The 15393-nt window shown below is 42.8% G+C and overlaps 1 protein-coding gene and 1 non-coding gene across 12 annotated transcripts in view; both read right to left on the bottom strand.

The window, feature by feature from the left end:
• Nucleotides 1-15393, bottom strand: part of PAFAH1B1 (platelet activating factor acetylhydrolase 1b regulatory subunit 1) — an 88626-nt gene that overhangs the window by 23528 nt on the left and 49705 nt on the right.
• Nucleotides 2468-2569, bottom strand: LOC112206194 (small nucleolar RNA U13). Its single transcript, XR_002940391.2, has one exon. It is a non-coding gene; the product is annotated as a small nucleolar RNA U13 (small nucleolar RNA).

The raw sequence follows: 15393 nt of genomic DNA, 5'->3' as shown, positions 1-15393 counted from the left end.
GTCACACTAACCCAGCTGAACTCCTAATTATGTTGTTTTAAAGTTACTATATTATTGACTGACACAGAAAAAAACTGCATGGCCTGCTACAGGCCAGAGGTCAGCTACGTTTCCAGAGACGAGGAGATTTTGCCTTAGTTGTTCAGCATAATTTACAACTGTGAGATCCACTCAGGATATATTCCTGTAAAAATATTTTGCATTATTTCAAAAACTCATAAGGCAAAGTCAGGTTGTACAATAGGAAAGATACCCAATACAACTGTCATGTATTGAATAGTTTGAAACATTTATATTTTTAAAATGTAAAGCAAAATTTCACTATAAAACATGTAAAGAAAAAAGGAAAGAGGAAGAAGGGATGAGTGCTTGTTATTTCCAGTTTTATACCAAGGAATATAAAAGAAGGTTAAGTTATATATGGTCCCTTGCCTCCTAGGATCTTGTAAACCTATCTGAGGAGCAAAATAAAAGCTACCGAAGTCTATGAAATTTAATTCAAAGACGAGAGAAATGAGACTGAATGGAAGAATCTTTTTATAAAGGCAAGATGCGAGGACTTAAAGGAAATAGTAAGTATTACCTAGGCAGGGAGCTGAGCTGGACCAAGTGAATCAGAATGGTACATTATGGAGATCTCAATGTTTACCTAAAAACATCTGATCAAATTCAACATTCTTGGCCAGGCGTGGTAGCTCACGCCTGTAATCCCACCACTTTGGGAGACTGAGGCGGGTGGATCACTTGAGGTCAGGAGTTTGAGACCAGCCTGGCCAACATGGTGAAACCTCAGCTCTACTAAAAATACAAAATTAGCCGGGCACGGCGGTGGACACCTGTAATCCCAGCTACTTGGGAGGCTGAGGCAGGAGAATCACTTGAACCTGGGAGGTGGAGTATTGCAGTGAGCCGAGATGGCGCCACTGCCTTACAGCCTGGGTGACACAGTGAGACTCTTGTCTCAAAAAACAGAAACAAATTCAACATTCTTGATTTTTAAACATTCCCCATTAACGGAAAGGTCTTCATTAAGAATGTTCATTAACATCAGGAAAAAGGAAATCTCTCAAACCTTCAACCAATAAATCTAATAGTTAATGGCAGAACACTAGAAACACTTGTGTCAAAGAACAAGGCAAAGATGCTATAATCATTCCTATTACTTAAAACTGCTCTAGGGAAGCTGAGGCAGGAGAATGGCGTGAACCTGGGAGGCGCAGCTTGCAGTGCGCCCAAGCTGCGCCACTGCACTCCAGCCTGGGCTACAGAGCGAGACTCTGTCTCAAAAAAAAAACTGCTCTAAATCAGGTGGCATTAAAATAATGAGAGAAATGGCTAGAAACAGAAACAGACTATGTAGGACATTCAAGGCAAGAAAAAGCAATTGAATGAAAACAGTAATTTTAAAAGACCTATTTATCAGAAGTGTCAGAAGTATACAGGCAGATTACATGAAACAGCAAACTAAACAAAGGAAGACCACTGTATAGTAAGTCAAGCCCTAAAAAACAATGAAGATCCCTTAAAATCAGGTCATATTCATAATAGGCATCCCCAGAATTATCTGATTAAATATAGCTTCCAATTGTTGATGGAGCAGTTTTTACTCTGCACTGAAGAGCAGGATATTCAATTATCTACAATACTGCTAATAATGTATTTATATTTTTAGAATTAGGATAGGTCAAGTCATAGTATATGGTTGTCATTCATTGCCACCTGATGAATCATTTACTTCCTGATGAATCATTTACTTGTCACGGGCCCCTTTCCTCACTCTTTGAAAAAAAAAAAAGAGAGATGAGGTCTTGCTCTGTCACCCAAGCTGGAGTGCTGTGGCACAATCATGGCTCACTGCATCCTCAAGCTCCTGGGCTCAATGGATCCTCCTGCTTCAGCCTCCTGAATAGCTGGAACTACAGGCACATGCCACCATGATGGGTTAATTTTTTTTAAAAGTAGAGATAGGGTCTCAATATGTTGTCTAGACTGGTCCTTTTTTCCCTTTTAAATACCTAATTGCGGCCAGGCGCAGTGGCTCACGCCTGTAATCCCAGCACTTTGGGAGGCTGAGGCGGGCGGATCACGAGGTTAGGAGTTCGAGACCAGCCTGGCCAACATAGTGAAATCCCGTCTCTACTAAAAATACAAAAAAAAATTAGCCGGGCGTGGTGGCAGACGTCTGTAGTCTCAGTCACTTGGGAGGCTGAAGCAGGAGAATCACTTGAACCTGGGGGCGGACGTTGCAGTGAGCCGAGATCGTGCCACTGCACTCCAGCCTGGGTGACAGACGGAGACTCAGTCTCAAAACAAACAAACAAAACAAAACGAAAACCACCTAATTGCAACCCATCCTTCAGCTGACCTCCAACTCCACACAGAAAATAGAAACTACTCAGCATATAACTTTCTCAATGTAGTTTCCTGTATTTGTGGCACTGCTTTCCTCTTCTATTTTTTTTTTTCACATCGGTCGGGTAATGTGACGACATTGTAACAAGGCTGGAGGGTGGTACATCTTACACGTGTGTGAACACCCTGTCATCACACGTAGCAACTACAAAAGAATCTGCCTTCCTCTTCTATGATGTGTTTTCTCTTTCTTGAGACAGGGTCTTGCCATGTCACCTAGGCTGGAGGGCTGTGGCGCAATCTCAGCTTACTGCAACCTCTGCCTCCAGAGTAGCTGGGATTACCAGGCGTGTGCCACCACACCCAGCTAATTTTTATATTTTTAGTGGAGACGTGTTTTCTCCATGTTGGTCAGGCTGATCTTGAATTCCTGACTTCAGGTGATCCACCTGCTTCGGCCTCCCAAGGTGCTGGGATTACAGAAGTGAGCCACTGTGCCTGGCCTACGATGTGTCTTCTCTTTCTAATACAATTCTCTAGAATACCCTCCCATCTTTCAGTGAAATGCAATGTGATGTGGTATGTAAAAGGGCTTTGTATGAATTCTCCAGAAAGTCAACAATTTTGACCTTGATCATATCTTGATCATCTTTATAGATGCCTACATTTCACTCTTATAAACACACACACACACATATGTGTATATATATATATTTAAAATGATCAGCAATTTCATTCTGGAAATCAAAAATTTCCAAAGAATAAAAAGATCTAACACAGGCTGGGCATGGTGGCTCACACCTGTAATTCCAGCACTTTGAAAGGCCAAGGCGGGAGGATTGTTTGAGCCCCAGAGTTATGAGCTATGATCATGCCATTGCACTACTCCAGCCTGAACCCTGTCTCTTTAAAAAAAAAAAAAAGAAGAAGAAGAAAAAAAAAAGAAGCCAGGCAGGGTGGCTCACACCTGTAATTCCAGCACTTTGAGAGGCTGAGGCAGGCAGACTGCTTGAACCCAGGAGTTCAAGATCAGCCTGGGCAACATGGCAAAAATCTGTCTCTATAAAAAATAGAAAAATTAGCTAGGCATGGTGGCACACACCTGTAGTCCCAACAACTTGGGAGGCTGAGGTGAGAGGATGGTTTGAGCCCGGGAGGCGGAGGCTGCAGTGAACTGAGATTGAGCCACTGCACTCCAGCCTCGGTAACAGAGCCAGACACTATCTCAAAAAACAAACAAAAACTAACACAAACTGAGAATATTTTAATCCTCCTCTGAAGACAGAGGGCCTTTTTAATTTTTTACCTTAAGGCAATAATTAGAAACAACAGTCACTGAATAGAAAGTGAAAATATAGACAATATGATTATAGATTCCATCATTATCAAACTTTTAAAGTTGAAAAGACAGACCGAGTGGAGTGGCTCATGCCTGTAATCCCCCAACACTTTGAGAGGCTGAGGCGGGCGATCACCTGAGGTCAGGAGTTCGAGACCAGCCTGGCCAACATGGTGAAACTAAAAATACAAAAATTAGCTGGGAGTGATGGTGCGTGCCTGTAATCCCAGCTATTCAGGAGGTTGAGGCAGGAGAATCGCTTGAACCTGGGAGACAGGGGTTGCAGTGAGCCAAGACAGCACCACTGCACTTCAGCCTAGGCGATAAGAGCAAAACTGTCTTAAAAAAAAAAAAAAAAAAAGGTTTAAAAGACAACAGGGACCTCAACATGTAAGCTGGATAGAAGCAGCATATTAAATAGTTTATATTTAAATGTATAGTGACTGGCCGGGCATGGTGGCTCACGCCTGTAATCCCAGCACTTTTGGAGGCCGAGGCGGGTGGATCACCAGGTCAGGAGATTGAGACCATCCTGGCTAACATGGTGAAACCTGTTCCTACTGAAAATAGAAAAAATTAACCGGGCATAGTGGCACACGCCTGTAATCCCAGCTACTTGGGAGGCTGAGGCAGGAGAATCACATGAACCCAGGAGTTGGAGGTTGCAGTAAGCCGAGATTGCGCCACTGTACTCCAGCCTGGGCAACAGAGTAAGACTCGGTTTCAAAAATAATAATAATAATAAATTTTTAAAATAAAAATAAAAAATGTATACTTACTTTGACAATCAATGAAAATATATAGCTGTTTTTATAAATATAACCATCTGAAATTTAGATTATAGTTATAGTCTTATTTCAACCTTACTATCCAATTCATTCGTGTACTTTGTTTTTGTTGCCCTATATTAACAAAATTCAAATTCACACAGGTAAACAGTGCAAACAGTCCCTGGATTTAAACAGCTCAACTTGCAGTCTCAGAGTATTCTTCAATTAAACTGAGCCAGAAGATTTAAAAAGGAGTGGAAAATACCTGTTTGAAAGCTGAGTCACTAACAAGATCTAAAAATTACTTTCATGCCTTATTATAGATCACAAAGTCAGGCAAAAAGTACCCAAATCTTTTTTTTTTTTTAAATACTTTTAAGTTCTAGGGTACATGTGCACAACGTGCAGGTTTGTTACATATGTATACATGTGCCATGTTGGTGTGCTGCACCCATTAACTCGTCATTTACATTAGGTATATCTCCTAATGCTATCCCTCCCCTCTCCCCTCACCTCATGACAGGCCCTGGTGTGTGATGTTCCCCTTCCTGTGTCCAGCTGTTCTCATTGTTCAATTCCCACCTATGAGTGAGAACATGTGGTGTTTGGTTTTTTGTCCCTGCAATAGTTTGCTGAGAATGATGGTTTCCAGCTTCATCCATGTCCCTACAAAGGGCACAAACTCATCCTTTTTTATGGCTGCATAGTATTCCACAATGTATATGTGCCACATTTTCTTAATCCAGTCTATTGTTGTTGGACATCTGGGTTGGTTCCAAGTCTTTGCTATTGTGAACAGTGCCACAATAAACATACGTGTGCATGTGTCTTTATAGCAGCATGATTTATAATCCTTTGGGTATATATACCCAGTAATGGGATGGCTGGGTCAAATGGTATTTCCAGTTCTAGATCCCTGAGGAATCGCCACACTGACTTCCACAATGGTTGAACTAGTTTACAGTCCCACCAACAGTGCAAAAGTGTTCCTATTTCTCCAAATCCTCTCCAGCACCTGTTGCTTCCTGACAAAAAGTACCCAAATCTTAAACTAAGCCCTAGAACTATTTGGCATCTAACGCCACTACATGAACATGTGCAGCTATAGTATATTCCCATGTACAACGTGAAGTGCGCGGGCAGGTGCAGACCTTCAGTGTATTTCACACAGGCCAAGGAAAAACCACTTTCCAATTAATGCCAAATATATATGATGTTCAAACAGATTCACAGGAGAAACCTCAGGACCTCAACTAACTGCAAAGGTCAGTTTTTTAAAGCAAGAAAGTAAACAACAACAACAAAAATGCTTAAAAATATATCACAGTCATGAAAACACATGGAGAAATGTTTTTGGTTTTTGTTTTGTTTTGTTTTGTTTGAGATGGAGTCTCGCTCTGCCGCCCAGGCTGGAGTGCAGTGGCGCGATCTTGGCTCACTGCAAGCTCCGCCTCCCGGGTTCACGCCATTCTCCTGCCTCAGCCTCCCGAGTAGCTGGGACTACAGGCACCCGCCACCATGCCTGCCAATTTTTTTTTGTATTTTTAGTAGAGATGGGGTTTCACCGTGTTAGCCAGGATGGTCTTGATCTCCTGACCTAGTGATTCGCCCGCCTTGGCCTCCCAAAGTGTTGGGATTACAGGCATGAGCCACTGTGTCCGGCCTAGAAATGTTAAGTACATATTGCTAAGTCAAAGCAGCCAATCTGAAAAGGATACAAGCTATGTAATTGTAATTTTCTGGAAAAGACAAAACTACGGTAACAGTAAAAATATGAGGGGTTTAGGGAGGCAGGGAAGGATGAATGGGGGAGGCTGAGATTTTTAGGGCAGTCAATTTATTCTGTATGATTGATGGATATATAACATTAGGCATTTGTCAAAACCAACAGAATACACAACAAAAAGAGTAAACCCTAATGTCAACTATGGACTTTAGAAATAATGTGTCAATGTTGGCTCATCAATTATAATAAATATACCACATAAATGTGAGATGTTAACAGTAGGGGAAACTGGGGAAAGGCAAAAAGGCATATGGCACCCTCTACCAAGTCACTCACTCCATTCCCAAATCAAAATTACTACGGAAAACACTTAAGGCTTTTTGGGAAAATAATTTAAGAGAAGCAAGGAGGTTTACAAAACAAAAAATTTAGGAGAATTTATTACCTCATATTGAAATGTATTTTTCTTTTTTTTTTTTGAGATGGAGTCTCACTCTGTTACCCAAGTTGGAGTGCAGTGGTGCAAGCTCGGCTCACTGCAGCCTCTACCTCCCAGGCTCAAGAGGTTCTCCTGCCTCAGCCTCCCAAAGTAGCTGGGATTTCAGGCAGGCGCCACCATGCCCAGCTAATTTTTTTTTTTTTTTTGTAGAGACGGGGTTTTGCCATGTTGGCCAGGCTGGTCTTGAACCCCTGACCTCAGGTGTTCCGCCTGCCTCAGTCTCCCAAAATGCTAGGATTACATGTGTGAGCCACCGCACCCGGCCAAAATGTATTATTAATATAAGGCTACAATAATCAAAAGACTGTTCTTCTGGCTCCTGAAAGCACACCAAGTCCAAAAACCAATGCAAGGTTTTATAAGAAGGTGTTTTCAGATCAATAAGGAAAGGGCTATTCAATAAATGTTTCGGCATGTGGATAATGACTCAGAAAAAGCACTTCGATCCCTTTCTTGTATAATCAACAAACATAAACTCCAGATGGCTTAGACATTACTATAAAAAGAAATGAAAACAAAAAGGCCTTAAGAAAGTAAAAGTGAATACTTATGTAGTCATGATTAGCGAAGGTCTTCCCAAACATGAATCTAAAGGTAGTATCAAGGAAAAGACAGTTTTCACTCTGTGACACTTCTCTGCAACACATGACCATGGGTGACTCAGTACCCTAAAGTCCTCTTAGGAATCGACAAGAAAAATGTAAACACTACAACAGAAAACACAACAAAACAAAAATGTAGCAACACCCTGAACAGGCACTTCACAGAGGAAGAGAATGGCATTATACACACACACAAAAAAATGGTTAGAACTCACAATAATTTTAAAGAAAATATTTCTATAAATTGTGGGATTACTTTTATATACCCACATAAAATTTGATTTTTTCAATTAACTTCCTTTTTTTTTTTTTTTTTTTTTGAGACAGAGTCTTGCTCTGTCACCCAGGCTGGAGTGCAGTGGCGCAAGACCTCCCAGGATCCTCCCACTGAGGCCTCCCAGGTAGGTCCCAAGACTGCGCCGACATCCCTGTATTTTTTTTTTTTTTTTTTTAGATGGAGTCTCGCTCTGTCGCCCAGGCTGGAGCGCAGTGGTGCAGTCTCGGCTCACTGCAACCTCCAGCTCCCGGGTTCAAGTGATTCTCCTGTCTCAGCCTCCTGAGTAGCTGGGATTACAGGTGCACACCACCACGTCTGGCTAATGCTCGTATTTTCAGTAGAGATGGGGTTTTGCCATGTTGTCCAAGCTGGTCTTGAACTCCTGACCTCAAGTGATCCACCCGCCTCGGCCTCCCAAAGTGTTGGGATTACAGGCGTGAGCCACTGCACCTGGCTGCCAGACTATATTTTAAATCAATTTTTTGTAAAGATAAAATCTTGCACCTACATTGCCCAGGCCGATCTCAAACTCCTTGGCCTCCCAAAGTGCAGGGATTCCAGGCCTAAGCCACAGTGCCTGGCCTGTTTTGAGGCCTTTCTTCATACAGTTTTCTATTTTGATACAGTCAAACTTACCAGTCTTCCTTTTGTTTCTACATTTTATACCTTGAGGAAGTCCACCTCTACCCAAAGGGTATATTTTCTCTACCACTTTATACTGTTATTCTGTATGTGTTCAACATTAAGGCTTTTAATACCACCTTTATCCCATGCTAAATTTCATAAATGGGCATGTCTTTGAACTTTGTTCCCCTAACCTATTTGCCTATTCCACATTTTACAATAATATTTGTATATCTGATAGATTCAGGTGCTTTCCCATTTATCATTTAAAATATTTTATTTATTTTTCTCTTCCAAATGATTTTTAAGATCAAGCTGGTCAAGTTGAGAAATTTAGTTTGAATTTTGATTGGTATTGCATTTAATTTTATTATTTTAAGAGTTGTGATATCTGTCCAATACTGACTTTTTCATCCAGAAACAAGGAAAATCTTTTCTACTATATTATCCAACAAGAAGAACAGTTTATTATTTATTTATTTTGAGACGGAGTCTTACTGTTGCCCAGGCTGGAGTGCAGTGGCACAACATCCGCTCACTGCAACCTCCCCGCCTCCCAGGTTCAAGCGATCCTCCTGCCTCAGCCTCCCAAGTATGTTGGACTACAGGCGCGCACCACCACGCCTGGCTAGATTTTTGTATTTTTAGTAGAGATGGGGTTTCGTCATATTGGCCAGGCTGGTCTTGAACTCCTTATCTTAGGTGATTCACCCGCCTCGGCCTTCCAAAGTGCCGGGATTAAAGGTGTGAGCCACTGCGCCTGGCCAGGAAGAGTTTATTTTTGTATGCCATCTTGTTTCAGGTTACCATACTAAACCCATTAATTTTTTTTTTTTTTTTTTTGAGACAGTCTTGCTTTGTTGCCCAGGCTGGAGTGCAGTGGCATGATCTTGCCTCACTGCAACCTCTGCCTCCCAGTTTCAAGCAATCCTCCTGCCTCAGCCTCGACATCCCAAAGTGCTCGGGTTACAGGTGTGAGCCACCCCCACCTGGCCCTGAAACCATTAATTGTAATTGTTGATTCCCTTAGGTTGGCTCTGTAGATGCTGTCACCTATAAATGTTTGGCTGCTTCCTTTCCAATAGTTCTAATTCTTTTTGTTGCCTTACTACATGAGCTGGAATCTCAAATATATACTTAAACAGATGCAGAGACACAGGAACTCTTAGTTTCTTGCTTACTTTAATGGGAATGCACCTAGTATTTATATTTTAATGTTTGTTGTAAATTTCTGGTAGGTAGCCATAATCAAGTTTAGAAAATATCCTGTTATTTTCTACAGGGTTTTTTTTTTTTTTTTTAACCATCAGGAATGGGTATTAAAAATACACCATTTTCTATATTTTGGGTTAATCATATGGTGTTTCACTTTTTTTTTTTTTTTTTTTTGAGACAGAGTCTCACTCTGTTGCCCAGCATGGAGTGCAATGGCACGATCTCAGGTCACTGCAACCTCTGCCCCTCTGGGCTCATGAGAGTCTCCCACCTCAGCCTCCCAAGTAGCTGGGGCTACAGGTGTGTGCCACCACACCCGGCTATTTTTTTGTATTTTTAGTAGGTATGGGGTTTCACCATGTTGGCCAGGCTGGTCTTGAACTCCTGACCTCAAGTGATCCACCCACTTTGGCTTCCCAAAGTGCTGGGATTACAGGTGTGAGCCACCATGCCCGGCCATAAATTTCTTAATGTTGAACCAACCTTGTAATCACGGGAAAAATTATACTTGGTGATAGGGTTTGGCTGTGTCCCCACCCAAACCTCATCTTGAATTGTAGGTCCCATAATCCCCACGTGTGGTGGGAGGGACCCGGTGGGAGGTAACTGGATCATGGTGGTGGTTCCCCCATGCTGTTCTCATGATAGTAAGCTCTCATGAGATCTAATGGCTTAATAAGGGGCTTCCCCCTTCACTCGTCTCTCATTCTCCTTTCTGCCACTATGTGAAGGACGACGTTTGCTTCCCCTTCTGTCATTGTTTTAACTTTCCTGAGGCCTCCCAGCCATGTTGAACTGTGAGTCAATTAAACCTCTTTCCTTTATTTATTTATTTATTTATTTATTTTGAGACAGAGTCTCACTCTGTCGCCCAGACTGCAGTGCAGCGGCATGATCTCGGCTCACTGCAAACTCTGCCTCCCGGGTTCACCCCATTCTCCTGCTTCAGCCTCCCGAGTAGCTGGAACTACAGGCGCCCGCCACCATGCCCGGCTAATTTTTTGTATTTTTAGTAGAGACGGAGTTTCACTGTGTTAGCCAGGATGGTCTCAATCTCCTGACCCCGTGATCCACCCACCTCAGCCTCCCAAAGTGCTGGGATTACAGGCATGAGCCACCTCACCCGGCTGCCCTCTCTCCTTTATAAATTACCCAGTCTTGGGTATGTTTTTATTAGCAGCATGAGAGTGGATGAATACATTTGGCAATGAGCAATGTTTTTCATATCCGACTGGATTCCACTATTATATTATTTAGTATGTTTACTCTGAGTTCACAGAAATCATTAGACTGTAATCTTCTTGTTTTCCTTTTTGAGACAGGGTCTCACTCTGTCACCCAGGCTGGAATGGAGTGGCATGATCTCAGCTCACTGCAATCTCTGCCTCCCAGGTTCAAGTGATTCTCACGCCTCAGCCTTCAAAATGGTAGCTGAGATTACAGGTGTGTGCCACCATGCCCAGCTAATTTTTGTATTTTTATTTTTCTGAGACAGTCTCACTCTGTCTCCCAGGCTGAAGTGCAGTGGCACGATCTCGGCTCACTGCAACCTCCATCTCAAGGGTTCAAGCAATTCTCGTGCCTCAGCTCGCACCTCCCCCACCGCCCCGAGTAGCTGGGACTACAGGTGTGCACCACGACGCCCAGCTAATTTTTGTATTTTTAGTAGAGAAGGGCTTTCTCCATGTTGGCCAGGTTGGCCTTGAACTCCTGACCTCAGGTGATCCACCTGCCTCAGCCTCCCAAAGTGCTGTGATTACAGGCATGAGCCACCGTGCCCAGCCAAATTTATTTTTAATTTAGACAGGGTTTTGCCATGTTGGCTAGGCTGGACTCAAGAGATCCACCCACCTCGGCCTCTCTGAGTGCTGGGGTTACAGGTGTGAGCCACCATGCCTGGCCTCACCCAGTGTTTCTATGAAGGTGGTGCCCACCTTATAAAATAAGCTCCTAAATTTACTACCTTTATGTCCCGGAAAAAGCAATGTAATCTGGGAAGCAAATGGTCCTTAAGATTTGAAAAAATTAGCATCTAGGCTTAAAAACTGCCTGGGCTTGAAATCTTTAATGTTACAATGTTCTCTATATTTAATGATCTATTCAAGTTTCCTACTATTTCTTGAACCAATGTTATCACATATTTTCCTAGAAAAAGCACCCAGGTCATTCAGATTTTCAAATTTATTTATTTATTTTATTATTTTTTGAGACAGAGTCTCACTCTGTTGCCCAGGCTGGAGTGCGCAACCTTGGCTCACTACAACCTCCACCTCCCAGGTTCAAGCAATTCTCATGCCTCAGCTCCTGAGTAGTGGGGATTACAGGCATGTGCCACCACACCCAGCTAATTTTGGTATTTTTAGTAGAGATGGGGCTTCACCATGTTGGCCAGGCAGGTCTCAAACTCCTGACCTCAAGTGATCCACTGCGCCCAGCAGATTGTTTCAAACCTAATAGGATACCGTACTCTCATAAGTTTGAAAATCATCTGAGTTCATTTTATGTTGAATTTCTCATTCCTATACAGTTCATTTATGTCTTTTCTCTTTATTAAATTGGTTATAAATTTTCTTAAATTGGTTTTATAAATTTTCTCTTTAAAAAACTGTCTATTTTACTGGTCTTTTTAAAAAGCTAGTTTTTGGTTTTATCAATTAAGTTTACTGGACTATTTTCTATTTTATTAAGGTCTGCTTTTATTTATTATTAATTCTTCCCCTTTCCTGCTTTCTTTAGACTTATTTTGTCGTTCTTATCCTTAAATTGAACACATAGTTCATTTTCTGTCATTATTTTTATAAAGATTCATTGAACACTGTATTTTCTGTAGGCTATGTTGGCTGTATCTGATAGGTTTTTGTTATCAGTACCCTCATTATTACTGATGTCTTCAGCTCCTAAGTTTTATTTTAATCTCAACTCCTTAGCTATTTAGAAATATATATATATTTGGCCAGGCGTGGTGGCTCATGCCTGTAATCCTAGCACTTTGGGAGGTCCAGGCGGGTGGATCACGAGGTCAGGAGAGTGAGACCATCCTGGCTAACACAATGAAACCCCGTCTCTACTAAAAATACAAAAAAGTAGCCAGGCATGGTGGCACGCGCCTGTAGTCCCAGCTACTCGGGAAGCTGAGGCAGGAGAACCCAGGAGGTGGAGGTTGCAGTGAGCCGAGATCGCGCCACTGCACTCCAGCCTGGGGGACAGAGCGAGACTCCGTCTAACAAAAAAATATATATATCCGTCTAACAAAAAAATATATATATATAAATATTTTTGAGACAGGGTCTCCCTCTGTCCCCCAGGCTGGAGTGCAGTGGTGCGATCTCAGCTCACTGCAACCTCTGCCTCCCGGGTTCAAGTGATTCTTGTGCCTCAGCCTCCCGACTAGCTGGGATTACAGGCATGCACTATCACGCCCAGCTAATTTTTGCATTTTTAGTAGAGGTGGGTTTCACCATGTTGGCCAGGTTGGTCTCCAACTCCTGACCTCAAGTGATCTGCCTCAGCCTCCCAAAGTGCTGGGATGACAGGCATGAGCCACTGCACCCGGCCCCAGATTTACATTTAAATCTTATTATAAGACAAATTTTCTTTGCTTGAAGAACACTTTTTGTTTTTTGACAGGATCTTGCTCTGTTGCTGGAGTGGTGTGCAGTGACATGATCACGGCTCACTGCAGCCTCCATCTCCCAAGGTCAAGCAATCCTCTTGCCTCAGCCACCTGAGTAGCCGGGATTACAGGTGCCTGCCACCACAACCGGCTAATTTTTGTATTTTTTGTAGAGACGGGGTTTCACCAGGTTGCCCAGGCTGGTCTTGAAGCTCTGTGCTCAAGCCATTCTCTCACTTCGGCCTCCCAAAATGCTGGGATTATAGGTGTGAGTCACCACACCTGGCCTGATGAACATTTTAAATTATTTATCTAAAGCTCTCTACAAATTTAGTCATCTGAAATTAGGTTCTCCTCTTTCACTTTATTTTTATTCAAATTAAAAGCTCTCTTTTGGGCCATAATATCATAATGCTTAAATACTTATCCTGATTATGAAGGTAGTGTGACTGCAGTGAGTTCATACAAAGCATCTGGAAGACAGATCTGAATTGACTCAGAAATAACAATGACTAAAAAAACACATATACCTCCAAATAATACAAAGGTACACATATACAGGGTTATGTATTACAGTATTATTTGGAGTTACAAGATATTGAAAACTACCTAAATATACCAAACACGGGAGACTGGTTGAATACATTAAGGTATAAGTAGAGAACTAGGTACTACATATACAACTGTTTTATTTATTTATTTATTTATTGAGATGGAGTCTCACTCTTGTTGCCCAGGCTGAAGTACAAGGGTGTGATCGCGGCTCACCGCAACCTCCGCCTCCCAAGTTCAAGTGATTCTCCTGCCTCAGCCTCCCATGTAGCTGAGACTAGAGGCGCCCACCACCACGCCCGGCTAATTTTTTGTATTTTTAGTAGAGATGGGGTTTCACCATGTTAGCCAGGCTGGTCTTGGACTCCTGACCTAAGGTGATGCACCCGTCTCGGCCTCCCAAAGTGCTGGGATTACAGGCATGAGTCACTGTGCCCAGCCTACAACTGTTTTAAAAAGAAAAATGAGGAAAAACTTTATGAGCTCATATGGAAAAAGTTCCAGGAGATACTGGATTGGTAAGGAAAAAAAAAAAAAAAAAAAAAAGCAAGAGAGGCTCAGTGGCTTGAGCCTGTAATCCCAGCAACTCGGGAGGCTTGGGCCCAAGAGTGAGACCACCCTGGGCAACATAGCAAGACTTCATCTTTACAAAAAAAATCTGTAAATAAAAAATTAGCCAGATGTGGTGGCGGGAGCCTGCAGTCCCAGCTGCTCAGAAGACTGACGTGGGAGGATCTCTTGAGCCCAGAAATTAAATGTTGCAGTGAGCTCTGACTGCGCCACTGTACTCCAGCCTGGGCGAAAGGGGCTGAATATGTCTTTAACAACATCAAAAAGAGCCAGGTGTGGGCCGGGCACGGTGGCTCACGCCTGTAATCCCAACACTTTGGAAGGCCGAAGCAGGTGGATCTCTTGAGGTCAGGAGTTTGAGACCAGCCTGGCCAACATGGTGAAATCCTGTCTCTACTAAAAATACAAAAAATTAGCGGGGTGTGGTGGTGCGTGCCTGTAACCCCAGCTACTCAGGAGGCTGAGACACAAGAATCACTTGAACCCAGGAGGCAGAGGTTGCAGGGAGCTGAGATCACCCCACTGCACTCCAGTCTGGGCAACAGAGAAAGCCTCTGTCTCTGGGGGAAGAGAAAAAAAAACAAACAAAAAAAAAGCCAGGTGTGTTGGCTCACACTTGTAATCCCAGCACTTTGTGAGGCCTAGGTGCAAGCATCACCTGAGCCCAGAGGCAGCCTGGGCAACATAGTGAGACCATCTCTACAAAAACTAAAGAAAAATTAGCTGAGTGTGGCCAGGTGCAGTGGCTCATGCCTGTAATCCCAGCTATTAGGGGGGCAGAGGCAGGAGAATAGCTTGAGCCCAGGAGTTCGAGACCTGCCTGGGCAATATAGCAAGACCCCGTTCTCCACAAAAGGGGGAAAACAAAAAAGGCAAAGGAAAAAATGAGCTGAGCATGGTGGCATGGCATGCGCCTGTAGTCCCAGCTACTCGAGAGGCTGAGGTATAACAATCGCTTTAGCCCGGGAGGTCAAGGCTGCAGTGAGCCATGATCATGCCACTGCACTCCAGTCCAGACTGGAAGACAGAATGAGACTCTTGTCTCCAAAACAAAAAAACAAACAAAGAACATATATAGTATGCTACCTTTTATTTAAGAAAGAGGGAGAAATAAGAAGACATATATCTATCTCATATTTTTAAAAACAATAAGCTTGGTTCCCTCAAGGGATGAAAGCAGTTGGGGGTAACGTGGTGGAAGGGATTCAGAAAAGAAGAACACTTCTGGGTATATGTTTTTCTATAGATAATGGT

The sequence above is a fragment of the Pan troglodytes genome, chromosome 19 (genome assembly GCF_028858775.2).
Source record: "Pan troglodytes isolate AG18354 chromosome 19, NHGRI_mPanTro3-v2.0_pri, whole genome shotgun sequence".
Taxonomy (NCBI): domain Eukaryota; kingdom Metazoa; phylum Chordata; class Mammalia; order Primates; family Hominidae; genus Pan; species Pan troglodytes.
Note: the sequence above shows the minus strand (reverse complement) of the source record. Positions and strands in the feature narration are given on the sequence as shown.